This window comes from Ovis aries, chromosome 6 (genome assembly GCF_016772045.2).
Source record: "Ovis aries strain OAR_USU_Benz2616 breed Rambouillet chromosome 6, ARS-UI_Ramb_v3.0, whole genome shotgun sequence".
Taxonomy (NCBI): Eukaryota; Metazoa; Chordata; class Mammalia; order Artiodactyla; family Bovidae; genus Ovis; species Ovis aries.
In genome coordinates, this window is record NC_056059.1 from 20,971,386 (window position 1) to 20,989,542 (window position 18,157).

Consider the following 18,157-nt stretch of genomic DNA (forward strand, 5'->3'; position numbering starts at 1 on the left):
TACTGAAATCCAGGACTGAGAGAACTAGGCCTCCTGGAAATGTAAACCTCTAAGCCCCCAACTGTCTTCAGCAGAGGAGAGTATGAGAAAGTTGTTTGGCTTCCATGAAGAGCATTTGAGACAAAGTTATTTTCAGAAATGGCCAAAGAAGATACTTGAGGGAAAAGAACATTGAAGAGGATGGACTAACACACCAGGAAAGTGATAGACTGGGTAACCACCTCCTGGAAGCAGAACTGGGAGCTATCTAAGACCACATCCTACCTCTCAAAAGGGTGTACCTGGCAACAATTGTCCAGTGAAAGCAAAGTCATTCTGTCATGTCCGACTCTTGGCGACCCCATGGACTGTAGCCTACCAGGCTTCTCCATCCGTGGGATTTTCCAGGCAAGAAAACTGGAGTGGGTTGCCATTTCCTTCTCCAGGATATCTTCCCAACCCAGGGATGGAACCTGGGTCTCCCTCATTGTAGGCAGACGCTTTACCACCTGCACCACCAGGGAAGTCTACTGGGATTGTCCAGCGGATTTCATGATTTATTATAGCCAGTGCGTACTATGTACCTATGTCTCATTCTTCCTTTCCTCTTTTCAAATAGGAGTGCTTGTTGCAATTCTTCTTTCACTATTCCAGCAGTGTGTGTTGTGTTTAGGGGAAACAACTTGCCATTTTAGTTCACAGGTTTCCAGATCAAAAAGGACTTCATGTGGATTGATGTTGATTATAAAATCCTGAACTTTGAGCCTAATGTCGTGTGGCACAAGGCTTTTGATGACTCTGGGAAGAGGGTGAGATTTTTGTTTTTGTTGTTTTATTTTGGCATTGGTGGTGGGGGAAGAGGAGGGTAGTTTGTAAATGAATTAAATTTGGCCAGAGTGTAGATTACAGTAGATTGAAATTTTGTATCCCATTTTTCATCCCTTTCCACATCCACTTTCTTGTCATGACCTAATCTGGAACATAGTGTTCTTTCCTATGCCTTGATTTTGACCTTAGGCATATGTCTTGCGTTGTCCAATTGCTTGCAGAGGGTAGTGACAGTATGCCTATTCTGAACCTTGACCTGAAGTGGAATTATTATTTTTGTCCTATCCTTCTTTGTACATCTGCCATCTCCAAGAAGAGTATCCCTGCTTTCCCTTCAGTCAGAATGAAATGAATGAATCAAGCCAACCAGACCTACAGCTTAAAGCAGAAATATGTAGTTGGGTCCAGTCTAGAGTAGTTGATCTGACCTGCAGGTCTATGAGAAAAACAGATTATTGTTGTTTTAACCACTTTTAACTTTTAGAATGGTTTGGTAAGCAGCCTTAGGGTGTCAATATGTAACTGATACATAATGTATACTACTCACAAAGGAGGAGGAAAGAGTATATCTGCCAGTGCAGCCACCCACTTGCCAATGAGACTGCCCATTTTAGTTTCTGATTCCTGCCTTGTTCATCTTAACCCTGCTAATACTTTTTTTTTTTTTTCATATTCAGATGGCCTTGGTTAGCAGTGTTGTGTGCTACTACAGAGGTCTAAAATGAAGTAGACCAACAATGTTCCCTGGGTAAGAGGAAACTGCTTATCTTCTAGAAAGCATTCTAAATGAATGGTGATGGCTGATGTTTTTTCCTATGCAATGAGCTGAATATTTGCGTTCCTACATCATTCATATACTAAGCCCTAATTTGCAAAGTTATCGTATTTGGAGTTGGGACTTTTGGCAAGTAGCAAGGTTTAGATGAGGTCATAAGGATGAAACCCTGATGATGAGATTTGTACCTTTATAAGAAGCGGGAGAGACCAGAGCCCTCTGAGTCTCCAATGTGTAAAAACACAACAAAAAGGAAGCCTTCTGCAAACCACAAAGAGGGTTCTTGCTAGTTACTAAATATGCTGGCATCTTGATCTTGGGCCTCCCAACCTTGAGAACTTTGAGCAACAAATTCTTATTGTTTAAGCCACCCAGTCTATAGTACTTTGTTATAACAGCCCAAGCAGGCAAAAACATTCTATTATTTGAAAGTACTTAAAAATGAGGCTTTAAAGGTATAATGTCAGCTGGATGGCTGAATAAGATGTCTCTCATTGTATGCCCAACAGCAACAATTTGGCATCCATCTGTGGTCCAAAGTGCCTTTATGGAAGCTGTGGGATCCAGTACCATAGAAAAAGGATCTAGGAAAAGTCTAACTCACTTATGCACTGAGTAATAGGCATGCAAAACTTGGTCTTGACTGTGGACACCAAACTGGCCCATTAACTGGCTCCAGTATTTCTTGTCCACGGCCTGGAAGCCCCTGGAGAACACTGTCTTAGACAGCCACTGACGAAGGAGAGAGGCTTTATGGAAGTCCAAGTTTTCAGGGTGAAAGTTTCAGCACACTATTGGAGCAAGAAATACAAGTTTGGATGTATTGGATAGAGTAAGCGGAAGAGCTTTAAAAGAAGATAGACTCTACTGACTGCATCAGGGACTCTATCAAGAAAATCACCCATGAGAGGGTAGGAAGACTTACTCATGGATCACCCTAGCAAACCAATGTGCAGTCTCAGCATTCTGCCACGCACACACTACTGTTCTCTGTGTACACATCAACAATGGTGAGAATGGGCTTACGCAGACAATCAGTAGCATGAGCAGAAAACCAGCCAAAACTGTGGGCTAGAGAAATCACAAAATTTATCTCCACCCTTGGGAAAATAAGGGAATTCTGTCATTATGAAGCCTGGTGCCTTGGAGAATCCAGAGAAGGCATCCAAGTTTAAGAATTCTGTCACAAGAGGGAGCAAGACGTGTGAAGTAGGTGTATCCATAGAAGACCTGAGGAAAGCCTCAGAATCCCTAAAAGGGCCGATAGAAGGGTTTTTTTCCTCCCTAAGTCTGTTAATGAAAACTAGAGGGAGTGATAGCCACTTCAAATGTGAAAATAGCAACACGAAAATTTAGGGAACATGGAAAAAATCAAAGAAACATGACAATACCAAAGAATCATGATACTCTTCCAGAAACCAACCACAAAAGTATGAAGACCTGCAATTTATCTCATAAAGAAATAGTTGTTTTAAGAAAGTCCAATGAGCTACAAGAAAGAAAGACAATGGAACAAAATCAGAAAAACAATATATGAATAAAATGAGAAATGTAACAAAAGTAAAAATCATTAAAAAAAAAAAAGACCAGAACACGAAAGAATAGAGTGAATAAACTGAAAAGTACAATAGAGAGCATCAAGCAAAAGAATGGACCAGAAGAAAAAAATCTGAATTAGAAGACAGAACTTTTGAAATTATCCAGTCAGAGGAAAACAAAGGAAAAAGAAAGAAAAAGTGAAGAAAGCTTACATGACCTATAGGATACCATCAGAAGAAATGATCTGTGAATAACTGAGACTCTCAGGAGAGAGAAGATGGTAGAAAATTTACTTAAAGAATGACTGAGAACTTCATAAATCTGGAGGGAGATTTGGATATCCAAGTCAATGAAGCTCGCAGGTCACCAAACAAACTGAACATAGAGAGATCTCCTCCAGGACACATTACAGTAAAACTATCAAAGGCAAAGAAAGAATCCAGGAGGACAAGAGAGGAGAAGCCTGTAATTTACAAGAAAAACCTCTGTAAGACTGTAAATGGTTTTCTCAGCAGAAACCTTAAGGGCCAGGAAACAGTGGCATGACATATTTAAAGTGCTTAAAGAATAAAAAGATTACCAACCAAGAGTACTCTACCCAGTAAAACTGTCCTTCAGAAATGAAGGACAGATAAAAGAACTTCCTTGACAAAAGCAGAGGTAGTTCATCACTACTACTTTATAAGAAGTCATGAAAGAATTTCTTCTAGCAGAAATGAAAGAATGCTAACAAACAACATGAAAACATCATAGAATATGTATCATATGGCAAAGGTAAATATATAGTCAAAATCAGAATACTATAATATAGCTACCATAATTTGTTACTGAATACACAATTTAAGAGGTAAATTATAAGCTCAAAAACATAAAATGAGGAAATAAACAGGTACTATTTTTATATTCAATTAAAGTTAGGTTGTCATCAGAATAAAATAGATTTTATAACATTTTTAAATGTAAGTAACATGTTAACTACAAACTATAAACCTGCAGTAGATACACAAAAGATAAAGAGAAGAAAATCAAAGAATGCCACTATGGAAAGTCACCAGTTTAGAAAAGAAGGGCAACAAGAGAGGGGGTGAAAAAAACCAAGGGAACTATAAAAGAGCCAGACACAATATGATACCATTAGTAAGTCCTTACCTCTAATTATTTCTCCAAATGTAAGTTGACTACATTCTCCAATTAAAAGGTGTAGAGTGGCTGAGTGAATTTTTTAAAAGTTACAACTATATGCTATCTATAAGAGATTCACTTCAGCTTTAAGGACATGCAGGCTCAAAGGGATGGAAAAGATAGTCCATATTAGTGAAAACAAACAAAGAAAGCAGAAGTAGCTATACTTACATTAGACAAAATAGACTTTAAGTCAAAAACTATAATAAGAGACAAAAAAGATCATTTTATAATGATAAAGAGGTCAGTTCATAAATAGGATATAACAATCATAAATATACATACACCAAACATCAGGGCACCTAAATATATTAAACAAATGCTAGCATATCTGAAAAGAAAAATAAATAATACTATAATAGTAGGGAACTTCAGTAACCCATTTTCAACAACATGGATCACAGAGATAGAAAATTAATAAGGAAACATTAACTTGAACTATAGAGTAAATAGATCTGACAGACATATATAGAATGTTGTACATATATAGAATATATAACATCCAACAGAAGCAAAAGAAACATTCTTCTAAGTACACACATAATGTTCCCCAGAATAGATCACATAATAGATCACAAAGCAAGTTTCAGCAAATTTAATAAGACTGGCATCATACCAAGCATCTTTACTGACCCAAAGAGTAGAAAATGAGAAAGCAGCTAAAAAAAAAAAAAAAGGAAAACTGGAAATTTTTTAAATATGTGGAATTCAAACAATACACTTCTGAATAACCAATGAGTCAAAGACAAAGTCAAAAAGGAAATCAAAAAATATTTTGAAACAAATGAAAATGTAAATACAACATACTAAAACTTATGGGATTAAGCAAAAGCAGTTCTAAAGAGTATATTTTATAGCAGTCAATGCCTACATAAAGAAAAAAGAAAGATCTGAAAACAATCTCACTTTACAACTCAAGAAACTAAGGAAAAAAAAAAAAACCACTAAGCCCAAAGTTAGCAGAAGGAAGAAAACAAAAAATTAGAGGAGAGACAAATGAACTAGAGACCAGAAAAACAATAGAGGGGGGAAAAAAAACCCAACCAAGTTAAGAACTGTTTGAAATGAAACAAAATTGACAAACTTTTAGCTTGATAAACTAGGAAAAGAAAAACCCAAGTTAAAAAAAAAAAAAAACAGAAATAGAAAAGGAGACATTATAACTGATACCATGAGATACAAAGGATTTTAGAGACGGTAAAAAACAATCATAAGCCAACAAATTGGATAACTAACCTAGAAGAAGTGCATAAGTTCATAGAAGCATGCAAGCTACCAAGACTAAATTATGGAAAAATAGAAAATCTGAACAGACCAATTACTAATATGGAGATTGAATCAATAATCAAAAACTCTCAACAAACAAAAGTCAAGAACTAAATGGCTTCACTGATAAATTCTGCCAAACACCTGAAGAATTAATGCTAATTCTTCTCAAACTTTTCCAGAAAACTTAAAAGGAGGGAACATTTCCAAACTCATTTTTACAGGGCCAGAATTACCCTGGTATCTTACAAACAGCTGTGAAAAGAAGAGAGGCAAAAAGCAAAGGAGAAAAGGAAAGATATAAGCATCTGAATGCAGAGTTCCAAAGAATAGCAAGAAGAGATAAGAAAGCCTTCAGCGATCAATGCAAAGAAATAGAGGAAAACAACAGAATGGGAAAGACTAGAGATCTCTTTAAGAAAATTAGTGATACCAAGGAACATTTCATGCAAAGATGGGCTCGATAAAGGACAGAAATGGTATGGACCTAACAGAAGCAGAAGATATTAAGAAGAGGTGGCAAGAATACATGGAAGAACTGTACAAAAAAGATCTTCATGACCCAGATAATCATGATGATGTGATCGCTAATCTAGAGCCAGACATCTTGGAATGTGAAGTCAAGTGGGCCTTAGAAAACATCACTATGAACAAAGCTAGTGGAGGTGATGGAATTCCAGTTGAGCTATTTCAAATCCTGAAAGATTATGCTGTGAAAGTGCTGCACTCAATATGCCAGCAAATTTGGAAAACTCAGCAGTGGCCACAGGACTGGAAAAGGTCAGTTTTCATTCCAATCCCAAAGAAAGGCAATGCAAAAGAATGCTCAAACTACCGCACAATTGCACTCATCTCACACGCTAGTGAAGTAATGCTCAAAATTCTCCAAGCCAGGCTTCAGCAATACGTGAACCATGAACTCCATGATGTTCAAGCTGGTTTTAGAAAAGGCAGAGGAACCAGAGATCAAATTGCCAACATCCGCTGGATCAGCGAAAAAGCAAGAGAGTTCCAGAAAAACATCTATTTCAACTTTATTGCCTATGCCAAAGCCTTTGATTGTGTGGATCACAATAAACTGTGGAAAATTCTGAAAGAGATGGGAATACCAGACCACCTGACCTGCCTCTTGAGAAATCTGTATGCAGGTCAGGAAGCAACAGTTAGAACTGGACAGGAACAACAGACTGGTTCCAAATAGGAAAAGGAATCCGTCAAGGCTGGGTATTGTCACCCTGCTTATTTAACTTCTATGCAGAGTACATCATGAGACACGCTGGACTGGAAGAAGCACAAGCTGGAATCAAGATTGCCGGGAGAAATATCAATAACCTCAGATATGTAGATGACACCACCCTTATGGCAGAAAGTGAAGAGGAGCTAAAAGCCTCTTGATGAAAGTGAAAGAGGAGAGTGAAAAAGTTGGCTTAAAGCTCAGCATTCAGAAAACGAAGATCATGGCATCTGGTCCCATCACTTCATGGGAAATAGATGGGGAAACAGTGGAAACAGTTTCAGACTTTATTTCTGGGGCTCCAAAAATCACTGCAGATGGTGATTGCAGCCATGAAATTAAAAGACGCTTACTCCTTGGAAGAAAAGTTATGACCAACCTAGATAGTATATTCAAAAGCAGAGACATTACTTTGCCGAATAAGGTCTGTCTAGTCAAGGCTATGGTTTTTCCTGTGGTCTTGTATGGATGTGAGAGTTGGACTGTGAAGAAGGCTGAGCACTGAAGAATTGATGCTTTTGAACTATGGTGTTGGGGAAGACTCTTGAGAGTCCCTTGGACTGCAAGGAGATCCAGCCAGTCCATTCTGAAGGAGATCAACCTTGGGATTTCTTTAGAAGGAATGATGCTAAAGCTGAAGGTCCAGTACTTTGGCCACCTCATGCGAACAGTTGACTCTTTGGAAAAGACTCTGATGCTGGGAGGGATTGGGGGCAGGAGGAGAAGGGGACGACTGAGGATGAGATGGCTGGATGGCATCATGGACTCGATGGATGTAAGTCTGAGTGAACTCCAGGAGTTGGTGATGGACAGGGAGGCCTGGCATGCTGCGATTCATGGGGTCGCAAAGAGTCGGACACGACTGAGCGACTGAACTGAACTGAATTGATACCATGGTCAACAGGATTTATCCTTGGAGTTGGTTAATACATGCAAATTAATAAATGTGAGACACCATTTTAACAGAATGAAAGATAAAATCTATGATCATCTCAATAGATGCAGAAAAGCATTTGAAAAATACAAATCCTTTTAGGATAAAACCTCAATAAGTTGGGTATAGAAGGAAAGTACCTCATCATGATAAATGTCATATAGAAAAAACCCACAGCTAATATCAACAGTGAAAAATTGAAAGCTTTTAGTCTAAAATCAGGAATAAGACAAGGATACCTACTCTCATCACTGCTATTCAACAAAGCAATGGAAATCCTAGCCAGAGTAAGCAGGCAAGAAATAGAAATGAAAGGCATCCAAATCAGAAAAGAAAAGTAAAATAGTATGTTTGTAGATACGATTTTATATAAAGAAAATCCTTAAAGAGTCCATTAAAAAACCTGTTGTAACTAATCAGCAAATTCAGTAAAGTTGCAGGATACAAACATCAACTTAAGAAATCAGCTGCATTTCTATAAACTAACAATGAACTATCTGAAAAAGAAACAATCTCATTCATAATAGTATAAAAAACAATAAAGTGCTTAGGGATAAATTTAACCAAGAAGGCAAAAGACCTGGATACTAAAAACCAAAACCTTTGTTTACAGATATTAATGAAAACACAAATATATACCTCATTCATAGATTGAAAGAAACAATGTGGTTAAAATGTCCCTTCAATCCAATGCCATCTACAAATTCAAAGCAATCTAGCAAAATTCCAATCCATTTTAAACAGATAAAAATAACCCCAAAATCTGTGTGGAATCACAAAAGACCCTGTATAATCAAAGCAATCATGAGAAAGAAGAACAATGCTGGAGGCTTCACATTTCTTGATTTCAAACTATTAGAAATCTGTAGTAATCAAAACAGTATGTCTAGCATAAAAATAGACACACAGACCAATGGGATAGAAATGAGAGACCAGAAATAAATGCTCACATATAAGGTCAACTAATATTTGACAAGGGAGCCAAGAATACTCAGTGGGGAAAGGATGTGCTAAGTTGCTTCAGTCATGTCTGAAACTTTGTGACTCCATGGACTGTAGCTTGCCAGGCTCCTCTGTCCATGAGATTCTCCAAGCAAGAATACAGGAGTGGGTTGTGATTTCCTAATCTCTTTAATAAATGGTTTTGGGAAAACTGGATAATTATATGTAGAGGAATGAAATTGGATCTCTATCTTATACCACTCACAAAATTTTGAAAATTAATTCAAAATAGATTAGAGACTTAAACATAGGATCTGAAACCATGAAATTAGAAGAAAGCATAAGGGAAAGTTCCTTGACACTGATCCTGGCAACAATATGTTGGACATAACATCAAAAGCACAAGCAGCAAAAATAACTAAGTATAACTACGTCAAACTTAAAAACTCCTGCACAGCAAAAGAAACAATCATCATAATGAAAAGGCAACCTACACAATGAGAGAAATCTTTTGTAAATCAGATATGCTGCTGCTGCTGCTAAGTCACTTCAGTCGTGTCCAACTCTGTGCAACCCCATAGACGGCAGCCCACCCAGCTCCCCTATCCCTGGGATTCTCCAGGCAAGAACACTAGAGTGGGTTGCCATTTCCTTCTCCAATGCATGAAAGTGAAAAGTGAAAGTGAAGTCGCTCAGTCATGTCCGACTCTTAGCGATTGCTTGGACTGCAGCCCACCAGGCTCCTCCGTCCATGGGATTTTCCAGGCAAGAGTACTGGAGTGGACGAACTCATACAACTCACAAGAGAATAAAAACCTTAAAAATAGAGGAAGTGAACTGACATTTTCCCAAAGATGACAATAGAAGTTATCAATAGCTACATAAAATATGTTTACCATCATTAATCATCAGGGAAATGCAAATCAAATCCATAAGATATCACTTTATGCTGGTTAGAATTGACATCATCAAAAAGAGAGGCACAGATGTAAGGGAGCCCTTGTGCATCATTGGTGGGAAGGTAAATTGGCATAGCCAAAACAGAAAACACTGTGGAGTTTCCTCAAAAAAATTAAAAATAGAACCACCATATGATCCAGCAATCCTACTACTTGGATATATACTTGTGGTATATGAAATGAAATTAGTATCTTAGAGATAGCTGTATTCCTGTGTGGCCCTGTTAAGTCTGAGGTCTGACTCAAGGTATTTACTATGCTGCTGCTGCTGCTAAGTCACTTCAGTCATGTCTGACTCCGTGCAACCCCATAGACGGCAGCCCACCAAGCTCCGTGGTCCCGGGGATTCTCCAGGCAAGAACACTGGAGTAGGTTGCCATTTCCTTCTCCAATGCATGAAAGTGAGAAGTCAAAGTGAAGTCGCTCAGTCATGTCTGACTCTTTGCGACCCCATGGATTGCAGCCTGCCAGGCTCCTCCGTCCATGAGATTTTCCAGGCAAGAGTACTGAAGTGGGTTGCCATTGCCTTCTCCAAAGGGAATAGCTACCCACTCCAGTATTCCTTCCTGGAGAATTCCATGGACAGAGGAGCCTGGTGGGATACTGTCCATGGGATCACAAACAGTTGAACACACTGAGCAATTAACACTTTCACTTCATAAAAATCAGGCACATTTAATTTGGACACATTTAAATTATATGAAAACAATCAATACTTTGGCCACTTGATGTGAAGAGCCAACTCATTGGAAAAGACCCTGATGCTGGGAAAGATCAAAGACAATAGGAGAAGAGGGCGGCAGAGGATGAGATGGTTGGATGGCATCACAGATTCAATGGATATGAATTTGAGCAAACTCTGGGAAATAGTGGAGGACAGGGGACCACCTGGCATGCTGCAGTCCAAGGGCTCACAAAGAGTCAGACACAAGCTAGAGAATGAACAACAAAAATCAGATTATATATTTTAAAGAACTAATATTGCTATTGCTGATAGCATGCTCTGATTTTTTCTTTTTAACCTCTGAGGCAATTTTTCCTTTTATCATACAACTGAAGTATTTCTTATATAGAAAGTTAGTCATTAAAAAAAGAGTCATATTATCTGGGAATGTGTATAAGTTTAGAAAGTGTTGAATATATTAAAACACTAGCAAAATTTGTCCATCTGTTTGGGGGGTCACACATTCAAGTTTTCATTAGTAATGATCCAACTCGAATTCTTTACAGACCCATTCTCAGCCAACACTGGAAAAGTGTCGATGTATAGTATCACGAGAAACCTGTGCCTTAAATTAAAGCTATGGCAATCTGGCCACATTAGAGCATGAAGTAAGACGTGCACAACTGAAACAGATCCATCTAACATTTCAAGGGAAGAAACCAATATCCTCGTAGGGTGTTCTTACAAAATGCAAATTCACTGATGTGGAGACCTCAGCATAAAACCCCGTATTTTACTTCATGGCATTTTAACACCATCCTTTCCTAAAGAAAGAAATAAAGCAGGATGAAATTAAACCCATAACTTGGGAGAAAATATTTATAGAAAAGATAGTGTATTTTAAGATCAACTAATGACTGCTGCCATTCAAATTATAGAAATTCTGCATGCTTCCATTTGAGGAAAAAAAAAAAAAAGGGAGCCCAAATATTTATGCTGAATAAACTGTGGAACCTCTCTCATACACTCATACACAGTGGTTACAAGACATGAATAATTCTGTTCTTCACATTGAAGTCTTTGGTTAGGTTTACTTCAGAGGCCGGGACTACAGTTCAAGCTCTGTAGCTGCCCTAATACGATATGCTTGGAGGCAAATCAACCACTAATTTTAACAGGCTGAGACAGAAGGGAATAGTAGACCTAAAAAACTGAAAGCAGAGGATGTGTTGTTCCCTAATTAAGTCATAGAGACCCTGCTCAGGCCCCAGCCCGACTGAGGCCCTCTGCCTCAGCTGGGGGACAGCTCTTTTCTTCCTTTGGATTTAAGTAGGTGAATAATGAAACTGAAGCTGAAACAAACACAGTAAAAACTTTATCCAGTGGCCAAAGAATAAAGAAGCGAGAACAAAGTTCACAGATCAGCTTCTCGCCCACTTGGCAAGAGTGATTTAAAGAATAAAGATGAATGAGGCTAATGACAAGGAAGCAGATGTAGTAATCTACCCTGGGAAGAGCAGGGCTTTTTCAAGTGTGGGGGCTGCCGCCTCCTTTCTATCCTTAATGTCCAGTCCAGTCGTGGCCACTGGTAGATGTGCCTTTTAATATGCTAATTAGTAAAATCAGCATATAATGAGACTCAGGGTCTATTGAAGATCAGCTACATTACCATCTTGGTCCCATCTGGGCTTTTTTGTTTTTAACTTTATCTCTGCACCCTTTAAAAAAATTATGTTAATTCCTGCCAACAGTGAGGGTTGGAGGGTTTGGTTTCTATCTCTGTATCTCAAACTGGCATGAAGGGAGCAGGTACAACAGGAATATGGCAAAAAAAAAAAAAAAAAAAAGAGCTGAGATAAGCTTTGCAAAGCAGCCTGAGATCTAGGGCAGGGTTGTGTGGTCAAAGAATCCAACTTCCTAGCATCTGAAGAGTTAGGAGAAGCAAGTGTTTGAATGTCTTTGGACAAGTTGGACTCAGCAGAGGAGGAAGTGCCTTTGCTATTAGGAATAAGTCATTTGCTAGAAAGAAGTTGGCACCATAAAGTTCTAATGTTCACTGGTTGTTGCTGTTGGTGCACCAATCACAGTGCAGTTCATTTCAGTCACTCAGTTGTGTCTGACTATTTGCAACCCCATGGACTGCAGCATGCCAGGATTCCCTGTCCTTCACCAACTCCCAGAGCTTGCTCGAACTCATGTCCATCGAGTCGGTGACACCATTCAACCATCTTATCCTCTGTCATCTCCTTCTCATCCTGCCTTCAATCTTTCCCAGCATCAGGTGGGATGCTGAGGATTGGTTGCAAGTGACCTCTTTAGTCAGACTCTCCATGAAGGAACTGGGAAAGTGAATAAAACCAGTTCATCTCATCCTCCATCTATTGCCAGAGATGCTCCAGGTATTTGCTCCAAACCCTCACTATTGGCAGGAATTAACATAAATCTTCAAAGGGTACAGAGATAAGAGAATTAAAAACAAAAAAGTTAAAAACAGTCTTTTCCAGTGAGTCAGTTCTTCACAACAGGTGGCCAAAGTATTGGAGCTTCAGCTTCCATCCTTCCAATGAATATTCAGGACTGATTTCCTTTAGGATTGACTGGTTGGATCTCCTTGCTATTCAAGGGACTCCCAAGAGTCTTCTCTAATACTACAGTTCAAATGCATCAATTCTTCGGTGCTCAGCTTTCATTATGGTCCAACTCTCACATCCATACATGACTACTGAAAAAAACATAGCTCTGATTAGATGGACCTTTGTTGGCAAAGTAATGTCTCTGCCTTTCAATATGATGTCTAGTTTGATCATAGCTTTTTATCCAAGGAGCAAGACTGGAGGCCAATGGGATTTGATTATAGAACTTTCACAGGATTGGGGAAAAAGACTCTTGGAGGGCACAAACAAAATCTTGTGTGCACCAGGAGACAGGAGAAATTCCAGGAGTCTCCAGTGGAGGCGTGGGTCGGCAGTGGCCTGCTGTGGGGTCAGGGGAACTGGATACAACAGTGAGAGCGCAAGTCCTTTAGCAGGAGGTCGCCATTACCGTAATTACCCCTATCATAGTTTGGCCTCAGATCAAACAGCAGGGTGGGAACACAGTCTTGCTTATCAACAGAAAATTGGATAAAGTTTTACTGAGCCAGGCCCTGCCCATCAGAACAAGATCCAGTTTCCCCCAGTCAGTCTCTCCCAACAGGAAGCTTCCATAAGTCTCTTATCCTTATCCATCAGAGGCAGACAGAATGAAAACCACAATCACAGAAAACTAACCACACTGATCACATGGACCACAGCCTTGTCTAGCTCAATGAAATCATGAGTCATGCTGTGTAGGGCCACCCAAGGCAGACAAGTCATGTGGAGAGTTCTGACAAAATGTGGTCCACTGGAGAATGGAAGGGCAAACCACTTTAGTATTCTTACCTTAAGAACCCCATTAACAGCATGAAAAAGCAAAAAGATATGACACTGAAAGATGAACTCCCTGGGTTGGTAGGTGCCCAATATGCTACTGGAGAAGAGTTTAGAAATAACTCCAGAAAGAATGAAGAGATGGAGCCAAAGTGAAAACAATACCCAGCTGTGGATGTGACTGATGATGGAAGTAAAGTCAGATGCTGTAAAGAGCAATATTGCATAGGAACCTGGAATGTTAGGTCTATGAATCAAGCCAAATTGAATGGTCAAACAGGAGATGGCAAGAGCGAACATCAACATTTTAGGAATCAGTCAACTAAAATGGATGGGAGTGGGCAAATTTAATTCAGATGATCATTATATCTACTACCGTGGGCAAGAATCTCTTAGAAGAAATGGAGTAACCCTCATAGTCAACAAGAGAATCCGAAATGCAGTATTTGGGTGCAGTCTCAAAAATGGCAGAATGATCTCTGTTCATTTCCAAGGCAAACCATTCAATATCACAGTAATCCAAGTCTATTCCCCATTGACCTAATGCTGAAGAAGCTGAAGTTGAACAATTCTGTGATGACCTACGAAACCTTCTAGAACCAAGCACAGTAGGAGATGAGAATTACAAGAAGAGAAGAAAAATTTAGGGAGAAGAAGTAAAGAAGTGACTTACCAGCCTAAGAACCTTTTTTCACTGAATTTCCTTCTTAGCAGCCCTGTGTCCTGTTATTCCTGCCAAAAAAGACTTCTGCCCATTTAACTTGGGCCCCACAGCTGACATCCAAAAGCCTTACTCCATCAAGTTTCCTTACCTTTTTCTTATGTTACGTAAAGAATTATGGTTAGTCTTAGTTTGTACTTAGGGTGCCTAAAAAAGGAGTTCAACAATACTCAGAAATAAGAACTGGCAAGGATGAGTCAAGATGGGAGGGGAATAGGAAGACATGCACCCCTCAAATGCACCAAGAATACATTTACACACAGAGTAATTCTCACAGAACACCTACTGAACACCAGCAGAGGACCTCAGACACCTGAAAGGACAGGAAAGATCCCTGCATGACAGGATAGGATGAAACAAAGAAGGGGAAAGGAAGAGGAGAGGAAGTAGGCTGGGACCCGCATCCATCGGGTGGGGAAAGCTGAAGGAGAGACGCTCCTGCACCTGGGGAAGCCTCCTTACTGGTGAGAAAATAATCTACGACAGAAGGGGAAGTTTGGGGGCCACGTCTATGGCAGGCAAGACAGAGACCTACACAGAGGTCTATGCCACAGCCCTGCTCACCTCAGTCTGAGACATGTGTCTGCCAGTGTGGACCAAGGCCAGATGTTGGACCATAGGGTTTAGCAAGCAGATCCAGGGAGAGGAGTGCTGTTGCCATGAGGAAAGCCCTGCAATCAGGAAGGCTCGTGGAGGAAGCTGGATGACCTCAGAAGCAAAGTGCTGTTGTTGAGTGATGCACAAAGGAGCCTGCTATTGCACGCTCTCTCCCCACATGATAGCCCCTGCCTCCACAGACACTAGGAAGGGCTCCCATCGAAGCAGGCTCGTGCACCCCTAGCCACCACCTCCTATGCCCTTTCCTTCCCAGGTGGGTTCCTGTACTCTGAGGCAGTCTCACACACCTGTGGGTGGCCCAGACACAGAGGTGGGGCTAAACCACATTGTTGCTGCTGCTAAGTTGCCTCAGTCATGTCCGACTCTGTGCAACTCCATAGATGGCAGCCCACCAGGCTCCTCCATCTCTGGGATCTCCAGGCAAGAATACTGGAGTCGGTTGCACTTCTCCAACGTATGAAAGTGAAAAGTGAAAGTGAAGTCACTCAGTCGTGTCCAGCTCTTAGCGACCCCATGGACTGTAGCCCACCAGGCTCCTCGTCCATGGGATTTTCCAGGAAAGAGTACTGGAGTGGGGTGCCACTGCCTTCTCCCAAAACCACATTCAGTTCAGTTCAGTCGCTCAGTCATATCCGACTTTTTGCAACCCCATGAATTGCAGCACACCAGGCCTCCCTGTCCATCCCCAACTCCCGGAGTTCACCCAAATCCACCTCCATCGAGTTGGTGATGCCATCCAGCCATCTCATCTTCTGTCATACCCTTTTCTTCCTGCCCTCAATCCCTCCCAGCATCAGAGTCTTTTCCAATGAGTCAACTCTTTGAAAGGGTGGCCAAAGTACTGGAGTTTCAGCTTTAGCATCATTCCTTCCAAAGAACATCCAGGGCTGATCTCCTTTAGAATGGACTGGTTGGATCTCCTGGCAGTCCATGGGACTTTCAAGAGTCTTCTCCAAAACCACATTAGGAGGTCATATAACTAAGGAAGAAGAGCTGAAGTCTCTCCTGGTGGATGTCTGAACCACAGATTTAAACCCCCATGACTGGCTTTGTAAGCTCAGTGCCTTCAGAACATCTGAGTGCTCCCGCAGCTGAGTCAGCTCTAGCTTCAGCAGTTATAGACTTTGTGGACACACTGGCATGGTGACTGGGCCAGGCCAGAGTCTGAGCTATCTCCAGAGTGCCCAAATTGGGTCCAGATACATGATTTATTGCAATCCTGGGACCTGCAATCCTGGTGGCCTGGAGAAAACTCCTGAAAAACACCAGGACCATTTGCTGGCATACTCATGGTTAAGGTGGGGCTGAGAGCAGTGCCAACAACAATGTACTCTGAGAGCTCACACGATGGGTAAAAGATGACACAACAGAGTACATTCGTCAGTGAACAGCTCCACAGGAGAAACATTCAGTGGCTTCCCTCCCAGTGGGAGCGCTCCAGCCCTGCCTACCTCAAAGCACAGATTAGAAATATACTAAGTTACAGATGAGAGAGCCTCTACTCCAACAACTAGAGCCTCTGCTCCAACAATTGCCCCATGACAGGGCAGAAACAAGCACAGAGCAAAGTGCAGGCCCTGATCAATATCCAGTGAAGGCTTGGTCAGCACATGAGTCACAACGCCAGTGGCCAGCACACACTAAGCAAAGAAGTGACACACATCTATGCTAAAAGTAGTCCTCACACCAAAGAATATTAAACCCACGCAAGACACACAGAGATGTTTCTACACAAAATAGTTCTCTAAGACAATCTGAGGGTCTGGCATTAGGATGAAGAGCCCTCAGAGCATTTAGCCTTGAAGGCCATCTGAGCTTGAGTGCAGAAACTCCACAGGGCTGAGAGAAACACAAACTCCGCCCTTGGAGGGCGCACACAAGGTCTCATGTGCACCAGGACCTAGCAGAAAGCTGTACTTTCATAGGAACATGGGCTAGCTCTAACAAGGGATGTTGGCGTGTTTACTGGGAAAACAAAGGCTGGCCATAGCTCACTGTGAGGGCAGAGACACCGGTAGTAGAGGATCCAGAGAATATTGTTTAATGTGAGTTCTCCTGGAAGTCCCCATTTTTGCACTAAGACCTGGCCATACCCAGCAGCCTGCAGGATCTAGGGATGGAAGGCCTCAGCCTAAACAACCAATAAGATAGGAATTCAGCTCCATCAGAAGACAGGCTGCCTAAAATCATAATGAGCTCACAGCCAAGGTCTTCCCTGGTGACTCAGATGATAAAGAATCTGCCTGCAATGCAGGAGACCCAGGTTCGATCCCTGGGTCAGGAAGATACCGCGGAGAAGAGAATGGCTATCCACTCCAGTAATCTTGCCTCGAGAAGTGCATGGACAAAGGAGCCTGGCGGACTACAGTCCACGGGGTTGCAAAGAATCTGGCAAGACTGAGCAACTAACACTGACACAACCCTGGAAGGGGACAAAACACAACTTTACTCACCAGAGTGCAGGCACTGAGTCCCTCTCACCTGGAAGTCTGCACAAGCCTCCAGACCAACCTCATCCACCAAGAGGCAGGCATCACAGGCAAGAGGTACTATGATCCCACAGCCTGGGGAAAAGAGACCATAACAGTGAAAATTAGATGAAACAATAAATCAGAGAAATATGGTACAGATGAAGGAACAAGATAAAAACCCACAACAATTACAAAATAAAGAGGAGCTAGGCAATTTACCTGGAAAAGAATTCAGACTAATGATATTAAAGGTAATCCAAAATCTCAGAAAAAATATAATGGAGGCACAGACTGAGAAAATATAAGAAATGTTTAACAAAGATATGAAAATTTTAAAGAACAAACAGATGAAGAACACAATAACTGAATTAAAAAATACACTGTGTATAGTCCCCTAGCCATGTCCCCCTCTTTGCGACCCAAGGACTGTAGCCCAACAGGCTCCTCTGTCCATGAGGATTCTCCAGGCAAGAATATTGGAGTGGGTTGACATCACCTCTTTCAGGGAATCTTCCCAACCCAGGGATCAAACCCAGGTCTCCCGCACTGTAGGAGCATTCTTTACCATCTGAGCCACTAGTTCAGTTCAGTCCCTCAGTCATGTCCAACTCCTTGCAACCCTCCTGCCTTCAATC

The 18,157-nt window shown here is 41.0% G+C and overlaps 1 long non-coding RNA gene across 1 annotated transcript in view; it reads right to left on the reverse strand.

The window, feature by feature from the left end:
• The window catches only part of LOC132660002 (uncharacterized), a 156,010-nt gene extending 138,368 nt beyond the window's left edge, over positions 1-17,642 (reverse strand). The window contains exon 1 of the long non-coding RNA XR_009601140.1: positions 17,505-17,642. This is a non-coding gene — a long non-coding RNA (uncharacterized LOC132660002). The remainder of the gene's footprint in view (positions 1-17,504) is intronic.
• Positions 17,643-18,157: the final 515 nt, after the last annotated feature.